Here is a 21,635-nt window from a genome sequence, read left to right on the forward strand (position 1 = left end):
CCTATTGCCTTTGGGTCCAGAAAACAAGTTTTCCTAAACACTTACAGCGATGGTCAGCAGGTTTTACTAGTCAGCTATTACAGAGTCTGCACTATAGGCACTGCAGCAAAACTTTGCCTGTGTAGGACCAGCAAACCAGCTCACCTAACATCTTCAGGCAAGGGTCTTCAATTTCTCCTGGTCGACTTATAAACAGTGAAGAAAAAGAGCTCCCAGTGAAGGTGTTGCACCTAAACTGTGCTTTATATTGGCAGATTTCACTTACGGCTGCAAGAGGGGCATGGTGTGGCAAGAGCTTTGAGTGTGCCTGACTGTGAAAAAGTTAAAGGTAAGCACTGTTTCTGCCCGGTTTCGAACCGGGGACCTTTCGCGTGTGAGGCAAACGTGATAACCACTACACTACAGAAACCTATTCATGCTGCTTTGTTGGGCCTTGCAAGTGGAAAGTCTACTCTAAAGTAGAATGCTTGAAAAGGGTTGCTGAAAGCGATATTGTAGCAAAAAGCACTAGCGTGTGCACAGTGTTTCTGCCCGGTTTCGAACCGGGGACCTTTCGCGTGTTAGGCGAACGTGATAACCACTACACTACAGAAACCCATTCTTGCAGATTTTTTGTGCCTTGCAAACCGAAAGTCTACGCTAAAGTACAATGCTTGAAAGGGGGTGATGAAAGCGACATTGTGGCAAAAAGCACTAGCGTGTGCACAGTGTTTATGCCCGGTTTCTAACTGGGGACCTTTCGTGTGTGAGGCGAACGTGATAACCACTACACCACAGAAACCCACCACGATAGGCCTTTTCCGGTTGGAGGGTCGGAGGTTGGGGTCACCGTATTAGCTATTATTTGTTTCTGGTTATTTAAAAACCTGAGTTCAGTTTACCATCCTTGCAAATGATACTCTTGAGTAATGAAGAAAACAAGGAAGAAAGCCCATTTCAGATGCCTAGCTTGATACAAATACCATCCTCAAAACAGCCAGTACTGGCAAGATAGACTGAGTCATGGATATCACCTCTAGCTGTTCCACACACTTTTCTCACCAGATCAGAGGAAAACATACACCAATGGTCGTTAGGTTTTCCAACTCAGCTGACTAAGCAGGAGAGCCAAAGTCCGCATTCCTATTGCCTTTGGGTCCAGAAAACAAGTTTTCCTAAACACTTACAGCGATGGTCAGCAGGTTTTACTAGTCAGCTATTACAGAGTCTGCACTATAGGCACTGCAGCAAAACTTTGCCTGTGTAGGACCAGCAAACCAGCTCACCTAACATCTTCAGGCAAGGGTCTTCAATTTCTCCTGGTCGACTTATAAACAGTGAAGAAAAAGAGCTCCCAGTGAAGGTGTTGCACCTAAACTGTGCTTTATATTGGCAGATTTCACTTACGGCTGCAAGAGGGGCATGGTGTGGCAAGAGCTTTGAGTGTGCCTGACTGTGAAAAAGTTAAAGGTAAGCACTGTTTCTGCCCGGTTTCGAACCGGGGACCTTTCGCGTGTGAGGCAAACGTGATAACCACTACACTACAGAAACCTATTCATGCTGCTTTGTTGGGCCTTGCAAGTGGAAAGTCTACTCTAAAGTAGAATGCTTGAAAAGGGTTGCTGAAAGCGATATTGTAGCAAAAAGCACTAGCGTGTGCACAGTGTTTCTGCCCGGTTTCGAACCGGGGACCTTTCGCGTGTTAGGCGAACGTGATAACCACTACACTACAGAAACCCATTCTTGCAGATTTTTTGTGCCTTGCAAACCGAAAGTCTACGCTAAAGTACAATGCTTGAAAGGGGGTGATGAAAGCAACATTGTGGCAAAAAGCACTAGCGTGTGCACAGTGTTTATGCCCGGTTTCTAACTGGGGACCTTTCGTGTGTGAGGCGAACGTGATAACCACTACACCACAGAAACCCACCACGATAGGCCTTTTCCGGTTGGAGGGTCGGAGGTTGGGGTCACCGTATTAGCTATTATTTGTTTCTGGTTATTTAAAAACCTGAGTTCAGTTTACCATCCTTGCAAATGATACTCTTGAGTAATGAAGAAAACAAGGAAGAAAGCCCATTTCAGATGCCTAGCTTGATACAAATACCATCCTCAAAACAGCCAGTACTGGCAAGATAGACTGAGTCATGGATATCACCTCTAGCTGTTCCACACACTTTTCTCACCAGATCAGAGGAAAACATACACCAATGGTCGTTAGGTTTTCCAACTCAGCTGACTAAGCAGGAGAGCCAAAGTCCGCATTCCTATTGCCTTTGGGTCCAGAAAACAAGTTTTCCTAAACACTTACAGTGATGGTCAGCAGGTTTTACTAGTCAGCTATTACAGAGTCTGCACTATAGGCACTGCAGCAAAACTTTGCCTGTGTAGGACCAGCAAACCAGCTCACCTAACATCTTCAGGCAAGGGTCTTCAATTTCTCCTGGTCGACTTATAAACAGTGAAGAAAAAGAGCTCCCAGTGAAGGTGTTGCACCTAAACTGTGCTTTATATTGGCAGATTTCACTTACGGCTGCAAGAGGGGCATGGTGTGGCAAGAGCTTTGAGTGTGCCTGACTGTGAAAAAGTTAAAGGTAAGCACTGTTTCTGCCCGGTTTCGAACCGGGGACCTTTCGCGTGTGAGGCAAACGTGATAACCACTACACTACAGAAACCTATTCATGCTGCTTTGTTGGGCCTTGCAAGTGGAAAGTCTACTCTAAAGTAGAATGCTTGAAAAGGGTTGCTGAAAGCGATATTGTAGCAAAAAGCACTAGCGTGTGCACAGTGTTTCTGCCCGGTTTCGAACCGGGGACCTTTCGCGTGTTAGGCGAACGTGATAACCACTACACTACAGAAACCCATTCTTGCAGATTTTTTGTGCCTTGCAAACCGAAAGTCTACGCTAAAGTACAATGCTTGAAAGGGGGTGATGAAAGCGACATTGTGGCAAAAAGCACTAGCGTGTGCACAGTGTTTATGCCCGGTTTCTAACTGGGGACCTTTCGTGTGTGAGGCGAACGTGATAACCACTACACCACAGAAACCCACCACGATAGGCCTTTTCCGGTTGGAGGGTCGGAGGTTGGGGTCACCGTATTAGCTATTATTTGTTTCTGGTTATTTAAAAACCTGAGTTCAGTTTACCATCCTTGCAAATGATACTCTTGAGTAATGAAGAAAACAAGGAAGAAAGCCCATTTCAGATGCCTAGCTTGATACAAATACCATCCTCAAAACAGCCAGTACTGGCAAGATAGACTGAGTCATGGATATCACCTCTAGCTGTTCCACACACTTTTCTCACCAGATCAGAGGAAAACATACACCAATGGTCGTTAGGTTTTCCAACTCAGCTGACTAAGCAGGAGAGCCAAAGTCCGAATTCCTATTGCCTTTGGGTCCAGAAAACAAGTTTTCCTAAACACTTACAGCGATGGTCAGCAGGTTTTACTAGTCAGCTATTACAGAGTCTGCACTATAGGCACTGCAGCAAAACTTTGCCTGTGTAGGACCAGCAAACCAGCTCACCTAACATCTTCAGGCAAGGGTCTTCAATTTCTCCTGGTCGACTTATAAACAGTGAAGAAAAAGAGCTCCCAGTGAAGGTGTTGCACCTAAACTGTGCTTTATATTGGCAGATTTCACTTACGGCTGCAAGAGGGGCATGGCGTGGCAAGAGCTTTGAGTGTGCCTGACTGTGAAAAAGTTAAAGGTAAGCACTGTTTCTGCCCGGTTTCGAACCGGGGACCTTTCGCGTGTGAGGCAAACGTGATAACCACTACACTACAGAAACCTATTCATGCTGCTTTGTTGGGCCTTGCAAGTGGAAAGTCTACTCTAAAGTAGAATGCTTGAAAAGGGTTGCTGAAAGCGATATTGTAGCAAAAAGCACTAGCGTGTGCACAGTGTTTCTGCCCGGTTTCGAACCGGGGACCTTTCGCGTGTTAGGCGAACGTGATAACCACTACACTACAGAAACCCATTCTTGCAGATTTTTTGTGCCTTGCAAACCGAAAGTCTACGCTAAAGTACAATGCTTGAAAGGGGGTGATGAAAGCGACATTGTGGCAAAAAGCACTAGCGTGTGCACAGTGTTTATGCCCGGTTTCTAACTGGGGACCTTTCGTGTGTGAGGCGAACGTGATAACCACTACACCACAGAAACCCACCACGATAGGCCTTTTCCGGTTGGAGGGTCGGAGGTTGGGGTCACCGTATTAGCTATTATTTGTTTCTGGTTATTTAAAAACCTGAGTTCAGTTTACCATCCTTGCAAATGATACTCTTGAGTAATGAAGAAAACAAGGAAGAAAGCCCATTTCAGATGCCTAGCTTGATACAAATACCATCCTCAAAACAGCCAGTACTGGCAAGATAGACTGAGTCATGGATATCACCTCTAGCTGTTCCACACACTTTTCTCACCAGATCAGAGGAAAACATACACCAATGGTCGTTAGGTTTTCCAACTCAGCTGACTAAGCAGGAGAGCCAAAGTCCGAATTCCTATTGCCTTTGGGTCCAGAAAACAAGTTTTCCTAAACACTTACAGCGATGGTCAGCAGGTTTTACTAGTCAGCTATTACAGAGTCTGCACTATAGGCACTGCAGCAAAACTTTGCCTGTGTAGGACCAGCAAACCAGCTCACCTAACATCTTCAGGCAAGGGTCTTCAATTTCTCCTGGTCGACTTATAAACAGTGAAGAAAAAGAGCTCCCAGTGAAGGTGTTGCACCTAAACTGTGCTTTATATTGGCAGATTTCACTTACGGCTGCAAGAGGGGCATGGCGTGGCAAGAGCTTTGAGTGTGCCTGACTGTGAAAAAGTTAAAGGCAAGCACTGTTTCTGCCCGGTTTCGAACCGGGGACCTTTCGCGTGTGAGGCAAACGTGATAACCACTACACTACAGAAACCTATTCATGCTGCTTTGTTGGGCCTTGCAAGTGGAAAGTCTACTCTAAAGTAGAATGCTTGAAAAGGGTTGCTGAAAGCGATATTGTAGCAAAAAGCACTAGCGTGTGCACAGTGTTTCTGCCCGGTTTCGAACCGGGGACCTTTCGCGTGTTAGGCGAACGTGATAACCACTACACTACAGAAACCCATTCTTGCAGATTTTTTGTGCCTTGCAAACCGAAAGTCTACGCTAAAGTACAATGCTTGAAAGGGGGTGATGAAAGCGACATTGTGGCAAAAAGCACTAGCGTGTGCACAGTGTTTATGCCCGGTTTCTAACTGGGGACCTTTCGTGTGTGAGGCGAACGTGATAACCACTACACCACAGAAACCCACCACGATAGGCCTTTTCCGGTTGGAGGGTCGGAGGTTGGGGTCACCGTATTAGCTATTATTTGTTTCTGGTTATTTAAAAACCTGAGTTCAGTTTACCATCCTTGCAAATGATACTCTTGAGTAATGAAGAAAACAAGGAAGAAAGCCCATTTCAGATGCCTAGCTTGATACAAATACCATCCTCAAAACAGCCAGTACTGGCAAGATAGACTGAGTCATGGATATCACCTCTAGCTGTTCCACACACTTTTCTCACCAGATCAGAGGAAAACATACACCAATGGTCGTTAGGTTTTCCAACTCAGCTGACTAAGCAGGAGAGCCAAAGTCCGCATTCCTATTGCCTTTGGGTCCAGAAAACAAGTTTTCCTAAACACTTACAGCGATGGTCAGCAGGTTTTACTAGTCAGCTATTACAGAGTCTGCACTATAGGCACTGCAGCAAAACTTTGCCTGTGTAGGACCAGCAAACCAGCTCACCTAACATCTTCAGGCAAGGGTCTTCAATTTCTCCTGGTCGACTTATAAACAGTGAAGAAAAAGAGCTCCCAGTGAAGGTGTTGCACCTAAACTGTGCTTTATATTGGCAGATTTCACTTACGGCTGCAAGAGGGGCATGGTGTGGCAAGAGCTTTGAGTGTGCCTGACTGTGAAAAAGTTAAAGGTAAGCACTGTTTCTGCCCGGTTTCGAACCGGGGACCTTTCGCGTGTGAGGCAAACGTGATAACCACTACACTACAGAAACCTATTCATGCTGCTTTGTTGGGCCTTGCAAGTGGAAAGTCTACTCTAAAGTAGAATGCTTGAAAAGGGTTGCTGAAAGCGATATTGTAGCAAAAAGCACTAGCGTGTGCACAGTGTTTCTGCCCGGTTTCGAACCGGGGACCTTTCGCGTGTTAGGCGAACGTGATAACCACTACACTACAGAAACCCATTCTTGCAGATTTTTTGTGCCTTGCAAACCGAAAGTCTACGCTAAAGTACAATGCTTGAAAGGGGGTGATGAAAGCGACATTGTGGCAAAAAGCACTAGCGTGTGCACAGTGTTTATGCCCGGTTTCTAACTGGGGACCTTTCGTGTGTGAGGCGAACGTGATAACCACTACACCACAGAAACCCACCACGATAGGCCTTTTCCGGTTGGAGGGTCGGAGGTTGGGGTCACCGTATTAGCTATTATTTGTTTCTGGTTATTTAAAAACCTGAGTTCAGTTTACCATCCTTGCAAATGATACTCTTGAGTAATGAAGAAAACAAGGAAGAAAGCCCATTTCAGATGCCTAGCTTGATACAAATACCATCCTCAAAACAGCCAGTACTGGCAAGATAGACTGAGTCATGGATATCACCTCTAGCTGTTCCACACACTTTTCTCACCAGATCAGAGGAAAACATACACCAATGGTCGTTAGGTTTTCCAACTCAGCTGACTAAGCAGGAGAGCCAAAGTCCGCATTCCTATTGCCTTTGGGTCCAGAAAACAAGTTTTCCTAAACACTTACAGCGATGGTCAGCAGGTTTTACTAGTCAGCTATTACAGAGTCTGCACTATAGGCACTGCAGCAAAACTTTGCCTGTGTAGGACCAGCAAACCAGCTCACCTAACATCTTCAGGCAAGGGTCTTCAATTTCTCCTGGTCGACTTATAAACAGTGAAGAAAAAGAGCTCCCAGTGAAGGTGTTGCACCTAAACTGTGCTTTATATTGGCAGATTTCACTTACGGCTGCAAGAGGGGCATGGTGTGGCAAGAGCTTTGAGTGTGCCTGACTGTGAAAAAGTTAAAGGTAAGCACTGTTTCTGCCCGGTTTCGAACCGGGGACCTTTCGCGTGTGAGGCAAACGTGATAACCACTACACTACAGAAACCTATTCATGCTGCTTTGTTGGGCCTTGCAAGTGGAAAGTCTACTCTAAAGTAGAATGCTTGAAAAGGGTTGCTGAAAGCGATATTGTAGCAAAAAGCACTAGCGTGTGCACAGTGTTTCTGCCCGGTTTCGAACCGGGGACCTTTCGCGTGTTAGGCGAACGTGATAACCACTACACTACAGAAACCCATTCTTGCAGATTTTTTGTGCCTTGCAAACCGAAAGTCTACGCTAAAGTACAATGCTTGAAAGGGGGTGATGAAAGCGACATTGTGGCAAAAAGCACTAGCGTGTGCACAGTGTTTATGCCCGGTTTCTAACTGGGGACCTTTCGTGTGTGAGGCGAACGTGATAACCACTACACCACAGAAACCCACCACGATAGGCCTTTTCCGGTTGGAGGGTCGGAGGTTGGGGTCACCGTATTAGCTATTATTTGTTTCTGGTTATTTAAAAACCTGAGTTCAGTTTACCATCCTTGCAAATGATACTCTTGAGTAATGAAGAAAACAAGGAAGAAAGCCCATTTCAGATGCCTAGCTTGATACAAATACCATCCTCAAAACAGCCAGTACTGGCAAGATAGACTGAGTCATGGATATCACCTCTAGCTGTTCCACACACTTTTCTCACCAGATCAGAGGAAAACATACACCAATGGTCGTTAGGTTTTCCAACTCAGCTGACTAAGCAGGAGAGCCAAAGTCCGCATTCCTATTGCCTTTGGGTCCAGAAAACAAGTTTTCCTAAACACTTACAGCGATGGTCAGCAGGTTTTACTAGTCAGCTATTACAGAGTCTGCACTATAGGCACTGCAGCAAAACTTTGCCTGTGTAGGACCAGCAAACCAGCTCACCTAACATCTTCAGGCAAGGGTCTTCAATTTCTCCTGGTCGACTTATAAACAGTGAAGAAAAAGAGCTCCCAGTGAAGGTGTTGCACCTAAACTGTGCTTTATATTGGCAGATTTCACTTACGGCTGCAAGAGGGGCATGGTGTGGCAAGAGCTTTGAGTGTGCCTGACTGTGAAAAAGTTAAAGGTAAGCACTGTTTCTGCCCGGTTTCGAACCGGGGACCTTTCGCGTGTGAGGCAAACGTGATAACCACTACACTACAGAAACCTATTCATGCTGCTTTGTTGGGCCTTGCAAGTGGAAAGTCTACTCTAAAGTAGAATGCTTGAAAAGGGTTGCTGAAAGCGATATTGTAGCAAAAAGCACTAGCGTGTGCACAGTGTTTCTGCCCGGTTTCGAACCGGGGACCTTTCGCGTGTTAGGCGAACGTGATAACCACTACACTACAGAAACCCATTCTTGCAGATTTTTTGTGCCTTGCAAACCGAAAGTCTACGCTAAAGTACAATGCTTGAAAGGGGGTGATGAAAGCGACATTGTGGCAAAAAGCACTAGCGTGTGCACAGTGTTTATGCCCGGTTTCTAACTGGGGACCTTTCGTGTGTGAGGCGAACGTGATAACCACTACACCACAGAAACCCACCACGATAGGCCTTTTCCGGTTGGAGGGTCGGAGGTTGGGGTCACCGTATTAGCTATTATTTGTTTCTGGTTATTTAAAAACCTGAGTTCAGTTTACCATCCTTGCAAATGATACTCTTGAGTAATGAAGAAAACAAGGAAGAAAGCCCATTTCAGATGCCTAGCTTGATACAAATACCATCCTCAAAACAGCCAGTACTGGCAAGATAGACTGAGTCATGGATATCACCTCTAGCTGTTCCACACACTTTTCTCACCAGATCAGAGGAAAACATACACCAATGGTCGTTAGGTTTTCCAACTCAGCTGACTAAGCAGGAGAGCCAAAGTCCGCATTCCTATTGCCTTTGGGTCCAGAAAACAAGTTTTCCTAAACACTTACAGTGATGGTCAGCAGGTTTTACTAGTCAGCTATTACAGAGTCTGCACTATAGGCACTGCAGCAAAACTTTGCCTGTGTAGGACCAGCAAACCAGCTCACCTAACATCTTCAGGCAAGGGTCTTCAATTTCTCCTGGTCGACTTATAAACAGTGAAGAAAAAGAGCTCCCAGTGAAGGTGTTGCACCTAAACTGTGCTTTATATTGGCAGATTTCACTTACGGCTGCAAGAGGGGCATGGTGTGGCAAGAGCTTTGAGTGTGCCTGACTGTGAAAAAGTTAAAGGTAAGCACTGTTTCTGCCCGGTTTCGAACCGGGGACCTTTCGCGTGTGAGGCAAACGTGATAACCACTACACTACAGAAACCTATTCATGCTGCTTTGTTGGGCCTTGCAAGTGGAAAGTCTACTCTAAAGTAGAATGCTTGAAAAGGGTTGCTGAAAGCGATATTGTAGCAAAAAGCACTAGCGTGTGCACAGTGTTTCTGCCCGGTTTCGAACCGGGGACCTTTCGCGTGTTAGGCGAACGTGATAACCACTACACTACAGAAACCCATTCTTGCAGATTTTTTGTGCCTTGCAAACCGAAAGTCTACGCTAAAGTACAATGCTTGAAAGGGGGTGATGAAAGCGACATTGTGGCAAAAAGCACTAGCGTGTGCACAGTGTTTATGCCCGGTTTCTAACTGGGGACCTTTCGTGTGTGAGGCGAACGTGATAACCACTACACCACAGAAACCCACCACGATAGGCCTTTTCCGGTTGGAGGGTTGGAGGGTTGGAGGGTCGGAGGTTGGGGTCACCGTATTAGCTATTATTTGTTTCTGGTTATTTAAAAACCTGAGTTCAGTTTACCATCCTTGCAAATGATACTCTTGAGTAATGAAGAAAACAAGGAAGAAAGCCCATTTCAGATGCCTAGCTTGATACAAATACCATCCTCAAAACAGCCAGTACTGGCAAGATAGACTGAGTCATGGATATCACCTCTAGCTGTTCCACACACTTTTCTCACCAGATCAGAGGAAAACATACACCAATGGTCGTTAGGTTTTCCAACTCAGCTGACTAAGCAGGAGAGCCAAAGTCCGAATTCCTATTGCCTTTGGGTCCAGAAAACAAGTTTTCCTAAACACTTACAGCGATGGTCAGCAGGTTTTACTAGTCAGCTATTACAGAGTCTGCACTATAGGCACTGCAGCAAAACTTTGCCTGTGTAGGACCAGCAAACCAGCTCACCTAACATCTTCAGGCAAGGGTCTTCAATTTCTCCTGGTCGACTTATAAACAGTGAAGAAAAAGAGCTCCCAGTGAAGGTGTTGCACCTAAACTGTGCTTTATATTGGCAGATTTCACTTACGGCTGCAAGAGGGGCATGGCGTGGCAAGAGCTTTGAGTGTGCCTGACTGTGAAAAAGTTAAAGGTAAGCACTGTTTCTGCCCGGTTTCGAACCGGGGACCTTTCGCGTGTGAGGCAAACGTGATAACCACTACACTACAGAAACCTATTCATGCTGCTTTGTTGGGCCTTGCAAGTGGAAAGTCTACTCTAAAGTAGAATGCTTGAAAAGGGTTGCTGAAAGCGATATTGTAGCAAAAAGCACTAGCGTGTGCACAGTGTTTCTGCCCGGTTTCGAACCAGGGACCTTTCGCGTGTTAGGCGAACGTGATAACCACTACACCACAGAAACCCACCACGATAGGCCTTTTCCGGTTGGAGGGTCGGAGGTTGGGGTCACCGTATTAGCTATTATTTGTTTCTGGTTATTTAAAAACCTGAGTTCAGTTTACCATCCTTGCAAATGATACTCTTGAGTAATGAAGAAAACAAGGAAGAAAGCCCATTTCAGATGCCTAGCTTGATACAAATACCATCCTCAAAACAGCCAGTACTGGCAAGATAGACTGAGTCATGGATATCACCTCTAGCTGTTCCACACACTTTTCTCACCAGATCAGAGGAAAACATACACCAATGGTCGTTAGGTTTTCCAACTCAGCTGACTAAGCAGGAGAGCCAAAGTCCGAATTCCTATTGCCTTTGGGTCCAGAAAACAAGTTTTCCTAAACACTTACAGCGATGGTCAGCAGGTTTTACTAGTCAGCTATTACAGAGTCTGCACTATAGGCACTGCAGCAAAACTTTGCCTGTGTAGGACCAGCAAACCAGCTCACCTAACATCTTCAGGCAAGGGTCTTCAATTTCTCCTGGTCGACTTATAAACAGTGAAGAAAAAGAGCTCCCAGTGAAGGTGTTGCACCTAAACTGTGCTTTATATTGGCAGATTTCACTTACGGCTGCAAGAGGGGCATGGCGTGGCAAGAGCTTTGAGTGTGCCTGACTGTGAAAAAGTTAAAGGTAAGCACTGTTTCTGCCCGGTTTCGAACCGGGGACCTTTCGCGTGTGAGGCAAACGTGATAACCACTACACTACAGAAACCTATTCATGCTGCTTTGTTGGGCCTTGCAAGTGGAAAGTCTACTCTAAAGTAGAATGCTTGAAAAGGGTTGCTGAAAGCGATATTGTAGCAAAAAGCACTAGCGTGTGCACAGTGTTTCTGCCCGGTTTCGAACCGGGGACCTTTCGCGTGTTAGGCGAACGTGATAACCACTACACTACAGAAACCCATTCTTGCAGATTTTTTGTGCCTTGCAAACCGAAAGTCTACGCTAAAGTACAATGCTTGAAAGGGGGTGATGAAAGCGACATTGTGGCAAAAAGCACTAGCGTGTGCACAGTGTTTATGCCCGGTTTCTAACTGGGGACCTTTCGTGTGTGAGGCGAACGTGATAACCACTACACCACAGAAACCCACCACGATAGGCCTTTTCCGGTTGGAGGGTCGGAGGTTGGGGTCACCGTATTAGCTATTATTTGTTTCTGGTTATTTAAAAACCTGAGTTCAGTTTACCATCCTTGCAAATGATACTCTTGAGTAATGAAGAAAACAAGGAAGAAAGCCCATTTCAGATGCCTAGCTTGATACAAATACCATCCTCAAAACAGCCAGTACTGGCAAGATAGACTGAGTCATGGATATCACCTCTAGCTGTTCCACACACTTTTCTCACCAGATCAGAGGAAAACATACACCAATGGTCGTTAGGTTTTCCAACTCAGCTGACTAAGCAGGAGAGCCAAAGTCCGAATTCCTATTGCCTTTGGGTCCAGAAAACAAGTTTTCCTAAACACTTACAGCGATGGTCAGCAGGTTTTACTAGTCAGCTATTACAGAGTCTGCACTATAGGCACTGCAGCAAAACTTTGCCTGTGTAGGACCAGCAAACCAGCTCACCTAACATCTTCAGGCAAGGGTCTTCAATTTCTCCTGGTCGACTTATAAACAGTGAAGAAAAAGAGCTCCCAGTGAAGGTGTTGCACCTAAACTGTGCTTTATATTGGCAGATTTCACTTACGGCTGCAAGAGGGGCATGGCGTGGCAAGAGCTTTGAGTGTGCCTGACTGTGAAAAAGTTAAAGGTAAGCACTGTTTCTGCCCGGTTTCGAACCGGGGACCTTTCGCGTGTGAGGCAAACGTGATAACCACTACACTACAGAAACCTATTCATGCTGCTTTGTTGGGCCTTGCAAGTGGAAAGTCTACTCTAAAGTAGAATGCTTGAAAAGGGTTGCTGAAAGCGATATTGTAGCAAAAAGCACTAGCGTGTGCACAGTGTTTCTGCCCGGTTTCGAACCAGGGACCTTTCGCGTGTTAGGCGAACGTGATAACCACTACACTACAGAAACCCATTCTTGCAGATTTTTTGTGCCTTGCAAACCGAAAGTCTACGCTAAAGTACAATGCTTGAAAGGGGGTGATGAAAGCGACATTGTGGCAAAAAGCACTAGCGTGTGCACAGTGTTTATGCCCGGTTTCTAACTGGGGACCTTTCGTGCGTGAGGCGAACGTGATAACCACTACACCACAGAAACCCACCACGATAGGCCTTTTCCGGTTGGAGGGTCGGAGGTTGGGGTCACCGTATTAGCTATTATTTGTTTCTGGTTATTTAAAAACCTGAGTTCAGTTTACCATCCTTGCAAATGATACTCTTGAGTAATGAAGAAAACAAGGAAGAAAGCCCATTTCAGATGCCTAGCTTGATACAAATACCATCCTCAAAACAGCCAGTACTGGCAAGATAGACTGAGTCATGGATATCACCTCTAGCTGTTCCACACACTTTTCTCACCAGATCAGAGGAAAACATACACCAATGGTCGTTAGGTTTTCCAACTCAGCTGACTAAGCAGGAGAGCCAAAGTCCGAATTCCTATTGCCTTTGGGTCCAGAAAACAAGTTTTCCTAAACACTTACAGCGATGGTCAGCAGGTTTTACTAGTCAGCTATTACAGAGTCTGCACTATAGGCACTGCAGCAAAACTTTGCCTGTGTAGGACCAGCAAACCAGCTCACCTAACATCTTCAGGCAAGGGTCTTCAATTTCTCCTGGTCGACTTATAAACAGTGAAGAAAAAGAGCTCCCAGTGAAGGTGTTGCACCTAAACTGTGCTTTATATTGGCAGATTTCACTTACGGCTGCAAGAGGGGCATGGCGTGGCAAGAGCTTTGAGTGTGCCTGACTGTGAAAAAGTTAAAGGTAAGCACTGTTTCTGCCCGGTTTCGAACCGGGGACCTTTCGCGTGTGAGGCAAACGTGATAACCACTACACTACAGAAACCTATTCATGCTGCTTTGTTGGGCCTTGCAAGTGGAAAGTCTACTCTAAAGTAGAATGCTTGAAAAGGGTTGCTGAAAGCGATATTGTAGCAAAAAGCACTAGCGTGTGCACAGTGTTTCTGCCCGGTTTCGAACCAGGGACCTTTCGCGTGTTAGGCGAACGTGATAACCACTACACTACAGAAACCCATTCTTGCAGATTTTTTGTGCCTTGCAAACCGAAAGTCTACGCTAAAGTACAATGCTTGAAAGGGGGTGATGAAAGCGACATTGTGGCAAAAAGCACTAGCGTGTGCACAGTGTTTATGCCCGGTTTCTAACTGGGGACCTTTCGTGTGTGAGGCGAACGTGATAACCACTACACCACAGAAACCCACCACGATAGGCCTTTTCCGGTTGGAGGGTCGGAGGTTGGGGTCACCGTATTAGCTATTATTTGTTTCTGGTTATTTAAAAACCTGAGTTCAGTTTACCATCCTTGCAAATGATACTCTTGAGTAATGAAGAAAACAAGGAAGAAAGCCCATTTCAGATGCCTAGCTTGATACAAATACCATCCTCAAAACAGCCAGTACTGGCAAGATAGACTGAGTCATGGATATCACCTCTAGCTGTTCCACACACTTTTCTCACCAGATCAGAGGAAAACATACACCAATGGTCGTTAGGTTTTCCAACTCAGCTGACTAAGCAGGAGAGCCAAAGTCCGAATTCCTATTGCCTTTGGGTCCAGAAAACAAGTTTTCCTAAACACTTACAGCGATGGTCAGCAGGTTTTACTAGTCAGCTATTACAGAGTCTGCACTATAGGCACTGCAGCAAAACTTTGCCTGTGTAGGACCAGCAAACCAGCTCACCTAACATCTTCAGGCAAGGGTCTTCAATTTCTCCTGGTCGACTTATAAACAGTGAAGAAAAAGAGCTCCCAGTGAAGGTGTTGCACCTAAACTGTGCTTTATATTGGCAGATTTCACTTACGGCTGCAAGAGGGGCATGGTGTGGCAAGAGCTTTGAGTGTGCCTGACTGTGAAAAAGTTAAAGGTAAGCACTGTTTCTGCCCGGTTTCGAACCGGGGACCTTTCGCGTGTGAGGCAAACGTGATAACCACTACACTACAGAAACCTATTCATGCTGCTTTGTTGGGCCTTGCAAGTGGAAAGTCTACTCTAAAGTAGAATGCTTGAAAAGGGTTGCTGAAAGCGATATTGTAGCAAAAAGTACTAGCGTGTGCACAGTGTTTCTGCCCGGTTTCGAACCGGGGACCTTTCGCGTGTTAGGCGAACGTGATAACCACTACACTACAGAAACCCATTCTTGCAGATTTTTTGTGCCTTGCAAACCGAAAGTCTACGCTAAAGTACAATGCTTGAAAGGGGGTGATGAAAGCGACATTGTGGCAAAAAGCACTAGCGTGTGCACAGTGTTTATGCCCGGTTTCTAACTGGGGACCTTTCGTGTGTGAGGCGAACGTGATAACCACTACACCACAGAAACCCACCACGATAGGCCTTTTCCGGTTGGAGGGTCGGAGGTTGGGGTCACCGTATTAGCTATTATTTGTTTCTGGTTATTTAAAAACCTGAGTTCAGTTTACCATCCTTGCAAATGATACTCTTGAGTAATGAAGAAAACAAGGAAGAAAGCCCATTTCAGATGCCTAGCTTGATACAAATACCATCCTCAAAACAGCCAGTACTGGCAAGATAGACTGAGTCATGGATATCACCTCTAGCTGTTCCACACACTTTTCTCACCAGATCAGAGGAAAACATACACCAATGGTCGTTAGGTTTTCCAACTCAGCTGACTAAGCAGGAGAGCCAAAGTCCGCATTCCTATTGCCTTTGGGTCCAGAAAACAAGTTTTCCTAAACACTTACAGCGATGGTCAGCAGGTTTTACTAGTCAGCTATTACAGAGTCTGCACTATAGGCACTGCAGCAAAACTTTGCCTGTGTAGGACCAGCAAACCAGCTCACCTAACATCTTCAGGCAAGGGTCTTCAATTTCTCCTGGTCGACTTATAAACAGTGAAGAAAAAGAGCTCCCAGTGAAGGTGTTGCACCTAAACTGTGCTTTATATTGGCAGATTTCACTTACGGCTGCAAGAGGGGCATGGTGTGGCAAGAGCTTTGAGTGTGCCTGACTGTGAAAAAGTTAAAGGTAAGCACTGTTTCTGCCCGGTTTCGAACCGGGGACCTTTCGCGTGTGAGGCAAACGTGATAACCACTACACTACAGAAACCTATTCATGCTGCTTTGTTGGGCCTTGCAAGTGGAAAGTCTACTCTAAAGTAGAATGCTTGAAAAGGGTTGCTGAAAGCGATATTGTAGCAAAAAGCACTAGCGTGTGCACAGTGTTTCTGCCCGGTTTCGAACCGGGGACCTTTCGCGTGTTAGGCGAACGTGATAACCACTACACTACAGAAACCCATTCTTGCAGATTTTTTGTGCCTTGCAAACCGAAAGTCTACGCTAAAGTACAATGCTTGAAAGGGGGTGATGAAAGCGACATTGTGGCAAAAAGCACTAGCGTGTGCACAGTGTTTATGCCCGGTTTCTAACTGGGGACCTTTCGTGTGTGAGGCGAACGTGATAACCACTACACCACAGAAACCCACCACGATAGGCCTTTTCCGGTTGGAGGGTCGGAGGTTGGGGTCACCGTATTAGCTATTATTTGTTTCTGGTTATTTAAAAACCTGAGTTCAGTTTACCATCCTTGCAAATGATACTCTTGAGTAATGAAGAAAACAAGGAAGAAAGCCCATTTCAGATGCCTAGCTTGATACAAATACCATCCTCAAAACAGCCAGTACTGGCAAGATAGACTGAGTCATGGATATCACCTCTAGCTGTTCCACACACTTTTCTCACCAGATCAGAGGAAAACATACACCAATGGTCGTTAGGTTTTCCAACTCAGCTGACTAAGCAGGAGAGCCAAAGTCCGCATTCCTATTGCCTTTGGGTCCAGAAAACAAGTTTTCCTAAACACTTACAGCGATGGTCAGCAGGTTTTACTAGTCAGCTATTACAGAGTCTGCACTATAGGCACTGCAGCAAAACTTTGCCTGTGTAGGACCAGCAAACCAGCTCACCTAACATCTTCAGGCAAGGGTCTTCAATTTCTCCTGGTCGACTTATAAACAGTGAAGAAAAAGAGCTCCCAGTGAAGGTGTTGCACCTAAACTGTGCTTTATATTGGCAGATTTCACTTACGGCTGCAAGAGGGGCATGGTGTGGCAAGAGCTTTGAGTGTGCCTGACTGTGAAAAAGTTAAAGGTAAGCACTGTTTCTGCCCGGTTTCGAACCGGGGACCTTTCGCGTGTGAGGCAAACGTGATAACCACTACACTACAGAAACCTATTCATGCTGCTTTGTTGGGCCTTGCAAGTGGAAAGTCTACTCTAAAGTAGAATGCTTGAAAAGGGTTGCTGAAAGCGATATTGTAGCAAAAAGCACTAGCGTGTGCACAGTGTTTCTGCCCGGTTTCGAACCGGGGACCTTTCGCGTGTTAGGCGAACGTGATAACCACTACACTACAGAAACCCATTCTTGCAGATTTTTTGTGCCTTGCAAACCGAAAGTCTACGCTAAAGTACAATGCTTGAAAGGGGGTGATGAAAGCGACATTGTGGCAAAAAGCACTAGCGTGTGCACAGTGTTTATGCCCGGTTTCTAACTGGGGACCTTTCGTGTGTGAGGCGAACGTGATAACCACTACACCACAGAAACCCACCACGATAGGCCTTTTCCGGTTGGAGGGTCGGAGGTTGGGGTCACCGTATTAGCTATTATTTGTTTCTGGTTATTTAAAAACCTGAGTTCAGTTTACCATCCTTGCAAATGATACTCTTGAGTAATGAAGAAAACAAGGAAGAAAGCCCATTTCAGATGCCTAGCTTGATACAAATACCATCCTCAAAACAGCCAGTACTGGCAAGATAGACTGAGTCATGGATATCACCTCTAGCTGTTCCACACACTTTTCTCACCAGATCAGAGGAAAACATACACCAATGGTCGTTAGGTTTTCCAACTCAGCTGACTAAGCAGGAGAGCCAAAGTCCGCATTCCTATTGCCTTTGGGTCCAGAAAACAAGTTTTCCTAAACACTTACAGTGATGGTCAGCAGGTTTTACTAGTCAGCTATTACAGAGTCTGCACTATAGGCACTGCAGCAAAACTTTGCCTGTGTAGGACCAGCAAACCAGCTCACCTAACATCTTCAGGCAAGGGTCTTCAATTTCTCCTGGTCGACTTATAAACAGTGAAGAAAAAGAGCTCCCAGTGAAGGTGTTGCACCTAAACTGTGCTTTATATTGGCAGATTTCACTTACGGCTGCAAGAGGGGCATGGTGTGGCAAGAGCTTTGAGTGTGCCTGACTGTGAAAAAGTTAAAGGTAAGCACTGTTTCTGCCCGGTTTCGAACCGGGGACCTTTCGCGTGTGAGGCAAACGTGATAACCACTACACTACAGAAACCTATTCATGCTGCTTTGTTGGGCCTTGCAAGTGGAAAGTCTACTCTAAAGTAGAATGCTTGAAAAGGGTTGCTGAAAGCGATATTGTAGCAAAAAGCACTAGCGTGTGCACAGTGTTTCTGCCCGGTTTCGAACCGGGGACCTTTCGCGTGTTAGGCGAACGTGATAACCACTACACTACAGAAACCCATTCTTGCAGATTTTTTGTGCCTTGCAAACCGAAAGTCTACGCTAAAGTACAATGCTTGAAAGGGGGTGATGAAAGCGACATTGTGGCAAAAAGCACTAGCGTGTGCACAGTGTTTATGCCCGGTTTCTAACTGGGGACCTTTCGTGTGTGAGGCGAACGTGATAACCACTACACCACAGAAACCCACCACGATAGGCCTTTTCCGGTTGGAGGGTCGGAGGTTGGGGTCACCGTATTAGCTATTATTTGTTTCTGGTTATTTAAAAACCTGAGTTCAGTTTACCATCCTTGCAAATGATACTCTTGAGTAATGAAGAAAACAAGGAAGAAAGCCCATTTCAGATGCCTAGCTTGATACAAATACCATCCTCAAAACAGCCAGTACTGGCAAGATAGACTGAGTCATGGATATCACCTCTAGCTGTTCCACACACTTTTCTCACCAGATCAGAGGAAAACATACACCAATGGTCGTTAGGTTTTCCAACTCAGCTGACTAAGCAGGAGAGCCAAAGTCCGAATTCCTATTGCCTTTGGGTCCAGAAAACAAGTTTTCCTAAACACTTACAGCGATGGTCAGCAGGTTTTACTAGTCAGCTATTACAGAGTCTGCACTATAGGCACTGCAGCAAAACTTTGCCTGTGTAGGACCAGCAAACCAGCTCACCTAACATCTTCAGGCAAGGGTCTTCAATTTCTCCTGGTCGACTTATAAACAGTGAAGAAAAAGAGCTCCCAGTGAAGGTGTTGCACCTAAACTGTGCTTTATATTGGCAGATTTCACTTACGGCTGCAAGAGGGGCATGGCGTGGCAAGAGCTTTGAGTGTGCCTGACTGTGAAAAAGTTAAAGGTAAGCACTGTTTCTGCCCGGTTTCGAACCGGGGACCTTTCGCGTGTGAGGCAAACGTGATAACCACTACACTACAGAAACCTATTCATGCTGCTTTGTTGGGCCTTGCAAGTGGAAAGTCTACTCTAAAGTAGAATGCTTGAAAAGGGTTGCTGAAAGCGATATTGTAGCAAAAAGCACTAGCGTGTGCACAGTGTTTCTGCCCGGTTTCGAACCGGGGACCTTTCGCGTGTTAGGCGAACGTGATAACCACTACACTACAGAAACCCATTCTTGCAGATTTTTTGTGCCTTGCAAACCGAAAGTCTACGCTAAAGTACAATGCTTGAAAGGGGGTGATGAAAGCGACATTGTGGCAAAAAGCACTAGCGTGTGCACAGTGTTTATGCCCGGTTTCTAACTGGGGACCTTTCGTGTGTGAGGCGAACGTGATAACCACTACACCACAGAAACCCACCACGATAGGCCTTTTCCGGTTGGAGGGTCGGAGGTTGGGGTCACCGTATTAGCTATTATTTGTTTCTGGTTATTTAAAAACCTGAGTTCAGTTTACCATCCTTGCAAATGATACTCTTGAGTAATGAAGAAAACAAGGAAGAAAGCCCATTTCAGATGCCTAGCTTGATACAAATACCATCCTCAAAACAGCCAGTACTGGCAAGATAGACTGAGTCATGGATATCACCTCTAGCTGTTCCACACACTTTTCTCACCAGATCAGAGGAAAACATACACCAATGGTCGTTAGGTTTTCCAACTCAGCTGACTAAGCAGGAGAGCCAAAGTCCGAATTCCTATTGCCTTTGGGTCCAGAAAACAAGTTTTCCTAAACACTTACAGCGATGGTCAGCAGGTTTTACTAGTCAGCTATTACAGAGTCTGCACTATAGGCACTGCAGCAAAACTTTGCCTGTGTAGGACCAGCAAACCAGCTCACCTAACATCTTCAGGCAAGGGTCTTCAATTTCTCCTGGTCGACTTATAAACAGTGAAGAAAAAGAGCTCCCAGTGAAGGTGTTGCACCTAAACTGTGCTTTATATTGGCAGATTTCACTTACGGCTGCAAGAGGGGCATGGCGTGGCAAGAGCTTTGAGTGTGCCTGACTGTGAAAAAGTTAAAGGTAAGCACTGTTTCTGCCCGGTTTCGAACCGGGGACCTTTCGCGTGTGAGGCAAACGTGATAACCACTACACTACAGAAACCTATTCATGCTGCTTTGTTGGGCCTTGCAAGTGGAAAGTCTACTCTAAAGTAGAATGCTTGAAAAGGGTTGCTGAAAGCGATATTGTAGCAAAAAGCACTAGCGTGTGCACAGTGTTTCTGCCCGGTTTCGAACCAGGGACCTTTCGCGTGTTAGGCGAACGTGATAACCACTACACTACAGAAACCCATTCTTGCAGATTTTTTGTGCCTTGCAAACCGAAAGTCTACGCTAAAGTACAATGCTTGAAAGGGGGTGATGAAAGCGACATTGTGGCAAAAAGCACTAGCGTGTGCACAGTGTTTATGCCCGGTTTCTAACTGGGGACCTTTCGTGTGTGAGGCGAACGTGATAACCACTACACCACAGAAACCCACCACGATAGGCCTTTTCCGGTTGGAGGGTCGGAGGTTGGGGTCACCGTATTAGCTATTATTTGTTTCTGGTTATTTAAAAACCTGAGTTCAGTTTACCATCCTTGCAAATGATACTCTTGAGTAATGAAGAAAACAAGGAAGAAAGCCCATTTCAGATGCCTAGCTTGATACAAATACCATCCTCAAAACAGCCAGTACTGGCAAGATAGACTGAGTCATGGATATCACCTCTAGCTGTTCCACACACTTTTCTCACCAGATCAGAGGAAAACATACACCAATGGTCGTTAGGTTTTCCAACTCAGCTGACTAAGCAGGAGAGCCAAAGTCCGAATTCCTATTGCCTTTGGGTCCAGAAAACAAGTTTTCCTAAACACTTACAGCGATGGTCAGCAGGTTTTACTAGTCAGCTATTACAGAGTCTGCACTATAGGCACTGCAGCAAAACTTTGCCTGTGTAGGACCAGCAAACCAGCTCACCTAACATCTTCAGGCAAGGGTCTTCAATTTCTCCTGGTCGACTTATAAACAGTGAAGAAAAAGAGCTCCCAGTGAAGGTGTTGCACCTAAACTGTGCTTTATATTGGCAGATTTCACTTACGGCTGCAAGAGGGGCATGGTGTGGCAAGAGCTTTGAGTGTGCCTGACTGTGAAAAAGTTAAAGGTAAGCACTGTTTCTGCCCGGTTTCGAACCGGGGACCTTTCGCGTGTGAGGCAAACGTGATAACCACTACACTACAGAAACCTATTCATGCTGCTTTGTTGGGCCTTGCAAGTGGAAAGTCTACTCTAAAGTAGAATGCTTGAAAAGGGTTGCTGAAAGCGATATTGTAGCAAAAAGT

At 45.6% G+C, this 21,635-nt stretch overlaps 21 non-coding genes across 21 annotated transcripts; all 21 read right to left on the reverse strand.

Annotated features, from left to right (window-relative positions):
- Nucleotides 1-336: 336 nt before the first annotated feature.
- Nucleotides 337-409, reverse strand: TRNAV-CAC (transfer RNA valine (anticodon CAC)). The gene has a single exon. It is a non-coding gene; the product is annotated as a tRNA-Val (tRNA).
- A 113-nt stretch (nt 410-522) lies between these two features.
- On the reverse strand, nt 523-595 carry TRNAV-AAC (transfer RNA valine (anticodon AAC)). The gene has a single exon. It is a non-coding gene; the product is annotated as a tRNA-Val (tRNA).
- Nucleotides 596-1,457: 862 nt separating this feature from the next.
- On the reverse strand, nt 1,458-1,530 carry TRNAV-CAC (transfer RNA valine (anticodon CAC)). Its single transcript has one exon. It is a non-coding gene; the product is annotated as a tRNA-Val (tRNA).
- A 113-nt stretch (nt 1,531-1,643) lies between these two features.
- Nucleotides 1,644-1,716, reverse strand: TRNAV-AAC (transfer RNA valine (anticodon AAC)). The gene has a single exon. It is a non-coding gene; the product is annotated as a tRNA-Val (tRNA).
- An 862-nt stretch (nt 1,717-2,578) lies between these two features.
- Nucleotides 2,579-2,651, reverse strand: TRNAV-CAC (transfer RNA valine (anticodon CAC)). Its single transcript has one exon. It is a non-coding gene; the product is annotated as a tRNA-Val (tRNA).
- A 113-nt stretch (nt 2,652-2,764) lies between these two features.
- TRNAV-AAC (transfer RNA valine (anticodon AAC)) lies at nt 2,765-2,837 on the reverse strand. The gene has a single exon. It is a non-coding gene; the product is annotated as a tRNA-Val (tRNA).
- An 862-nt stretch (nt 2,838-3,699) lies between these two features.
- On the reverse strand, nt 3,700-3,772 carry TRNAV-CAC (transfer RNA valine (anticodon CAC)). The gene has a single exon. It is a non-coding gene; the product is annotated as a tRNA-Val (tRNA).
- Nucleotides 3,773-3,885: 113 nt separating this feature from the next.
- TRNAV-AAC (transfer RNA valine (anticodon AAC)) lies at nt 3,886-3,958 on the reverse strand. The gene has a single exon. It is a non-coding gene; the product is annotated as a tRNA-Val (tRNA).
- An 862-nt stretch (nt 3,959-4,820) lies between these two features.
- On the reverse strand, nt 4,821-4,893 carry TRNAV-CAC (transfer RNA valine (anticodon CAC)). The gene has a single exon. It is a non-coding gene; the product is annotated as a tRNA-Val (tRNA).
- Nucleotides 4,894-5,006: 113 nt separating this feature from the next.
- TRNAV-AAC (transfer RNA valine (anticodon AAC)) lies at nt 5,007-5,079 on the reverse strand. The gene has a single exon. It is a non-coding gene; the product is annotated as a tRNA-Val (tRNA).
- A 1,048-nt stretch (nt 5,080-6,127) lies between these two features.
- TRNAV-AAC (transfer RNA valine (anticodon AAC)) lies at nt 6,128-6,200 on the reverse strand. Its single transcript has one exon. It is a non-coding gene; the product is annotated as a tRNA-Val (tRNA).
- Nucleotides 6,201-7,248: 1,048 nt separating this feature from the next.
- On the reverse strand, nt 7,249-7,321 carry TRNAV-AAC (transfer RNA valine (anticodon AAC)). The gene has a single exon. It is a non-coding gene; the product is annotated as a tRNA-Val (tRNA).
- A 1,048-nt stretch (nt 7,322-8,369) lies between these two features.
- On the reverse strand, nt 8,370-8,442 carry TRNAV-AAC (transfer RNA valine (anticodon AAC)). The gene has a single exon. It is a non-coding gene; the product is annotated as a tRNA-Val (tRNA).
- Nucleotides 8,443-9,490: 1,048 nt separating this feature from the next.
- Nucleotides 9,491-9,563, reverse strand: TRNAV-AAC (transfer RNA valine (anticodon AAC)). Its single transcript has one exon. It is a non-coding gene; the product is annotated as a tRNA-Val (tRNA).
- A 1,064-nt stretch (nt 9,564-10,627) lies between these two features.
- Nucleotides 10,628-10,700, reverse strand: TRNAV-AAC (transfer RNA valine (anticodon AAC)). The gene has a single exon. It is a non-coding gene; the product is annotated as a tRNA-Val (tRNA).
- Nucleotides 10,701-11,562: 862 nt separating this feature from the next.
- On the reverse strand, nt 11,563-11,635 carry TRNAV-AAC (transfer RNA valine (anticodon AAC)). The gene has a single exon. It is a non-coding gene; the product is annotated as a tRNA-Val (tRNA).
- Nucleotides 11,636-14,925: 3,290 nt separating this feature from the next.
- Nucleotides 14,926-14,998, reverse strand: TRNAV-AAC (transfer RNA valine (anticodon AAC)). Its single transcript has one exon. It is a non-coding gene; the product is annotated as a tRNA-Val (tRNA).
- A 1,048-nt stretch (nt 14,999-16,046) lies between these two features.
- On the reverse strand, nt 16,047-16,119 carry TRNAV-AAC (transfer RNA valine (anticodon AAC)). The gene has a single exon. It is a non-coding gene; the product is annotated as a tRNA-Val (tRNA).
- A 1,048-nt stretch (nt 16,120-17,167) lies between these two features.
- On the reverse strand, nt 17,168-17,240 carry TRNAV-AAC (transfer RNA valine (anticodon AAC)). Its single transcript has one exon. It is a non-coding gene; the product is annotated as a tRNA-Val (tRNA).
- Nucleotides 17,241-18,288: 1,048 nt separating this feature from the next.
- On the reverse strand, nt 18,289-18,361 carry TRNAV-AAC (transfer RNA valine (anticodon AAC)). The gene has a single exon. It is a non-coding gene; the product is annotated as a tRNA-Val (tRNA).
- Nucleotides 18,362-19,409: 1,048 nt separating this feature from the next.
- TRNAV-AAC (transfer RNA valine (anticodon AAC)) lies at nt 19,410-19,482 on the reverse strand. Its single transcript has one exon. It is a non-coding gene; the product is annotated as a tRNA-Val (tRNA).
- Between the last annotated feature and the right edge of the window lie 2,153 nt (nt 19,483-21,635).

This window comes from Aquarana catesbeiana, linkage group LG03, assembly GCF_042186555.1.
Source record: "Aquarana catesbeiana isolate 2022-GZ linkage group LG03, ASM4218655v1, whole genome shotgun sequence".
Lineage (NCBI taxonomy): Eukaryota > Metazoa > Chordata > Amphibia > Anura > Ranidae > Aquarana > Aquarana catesbeiana.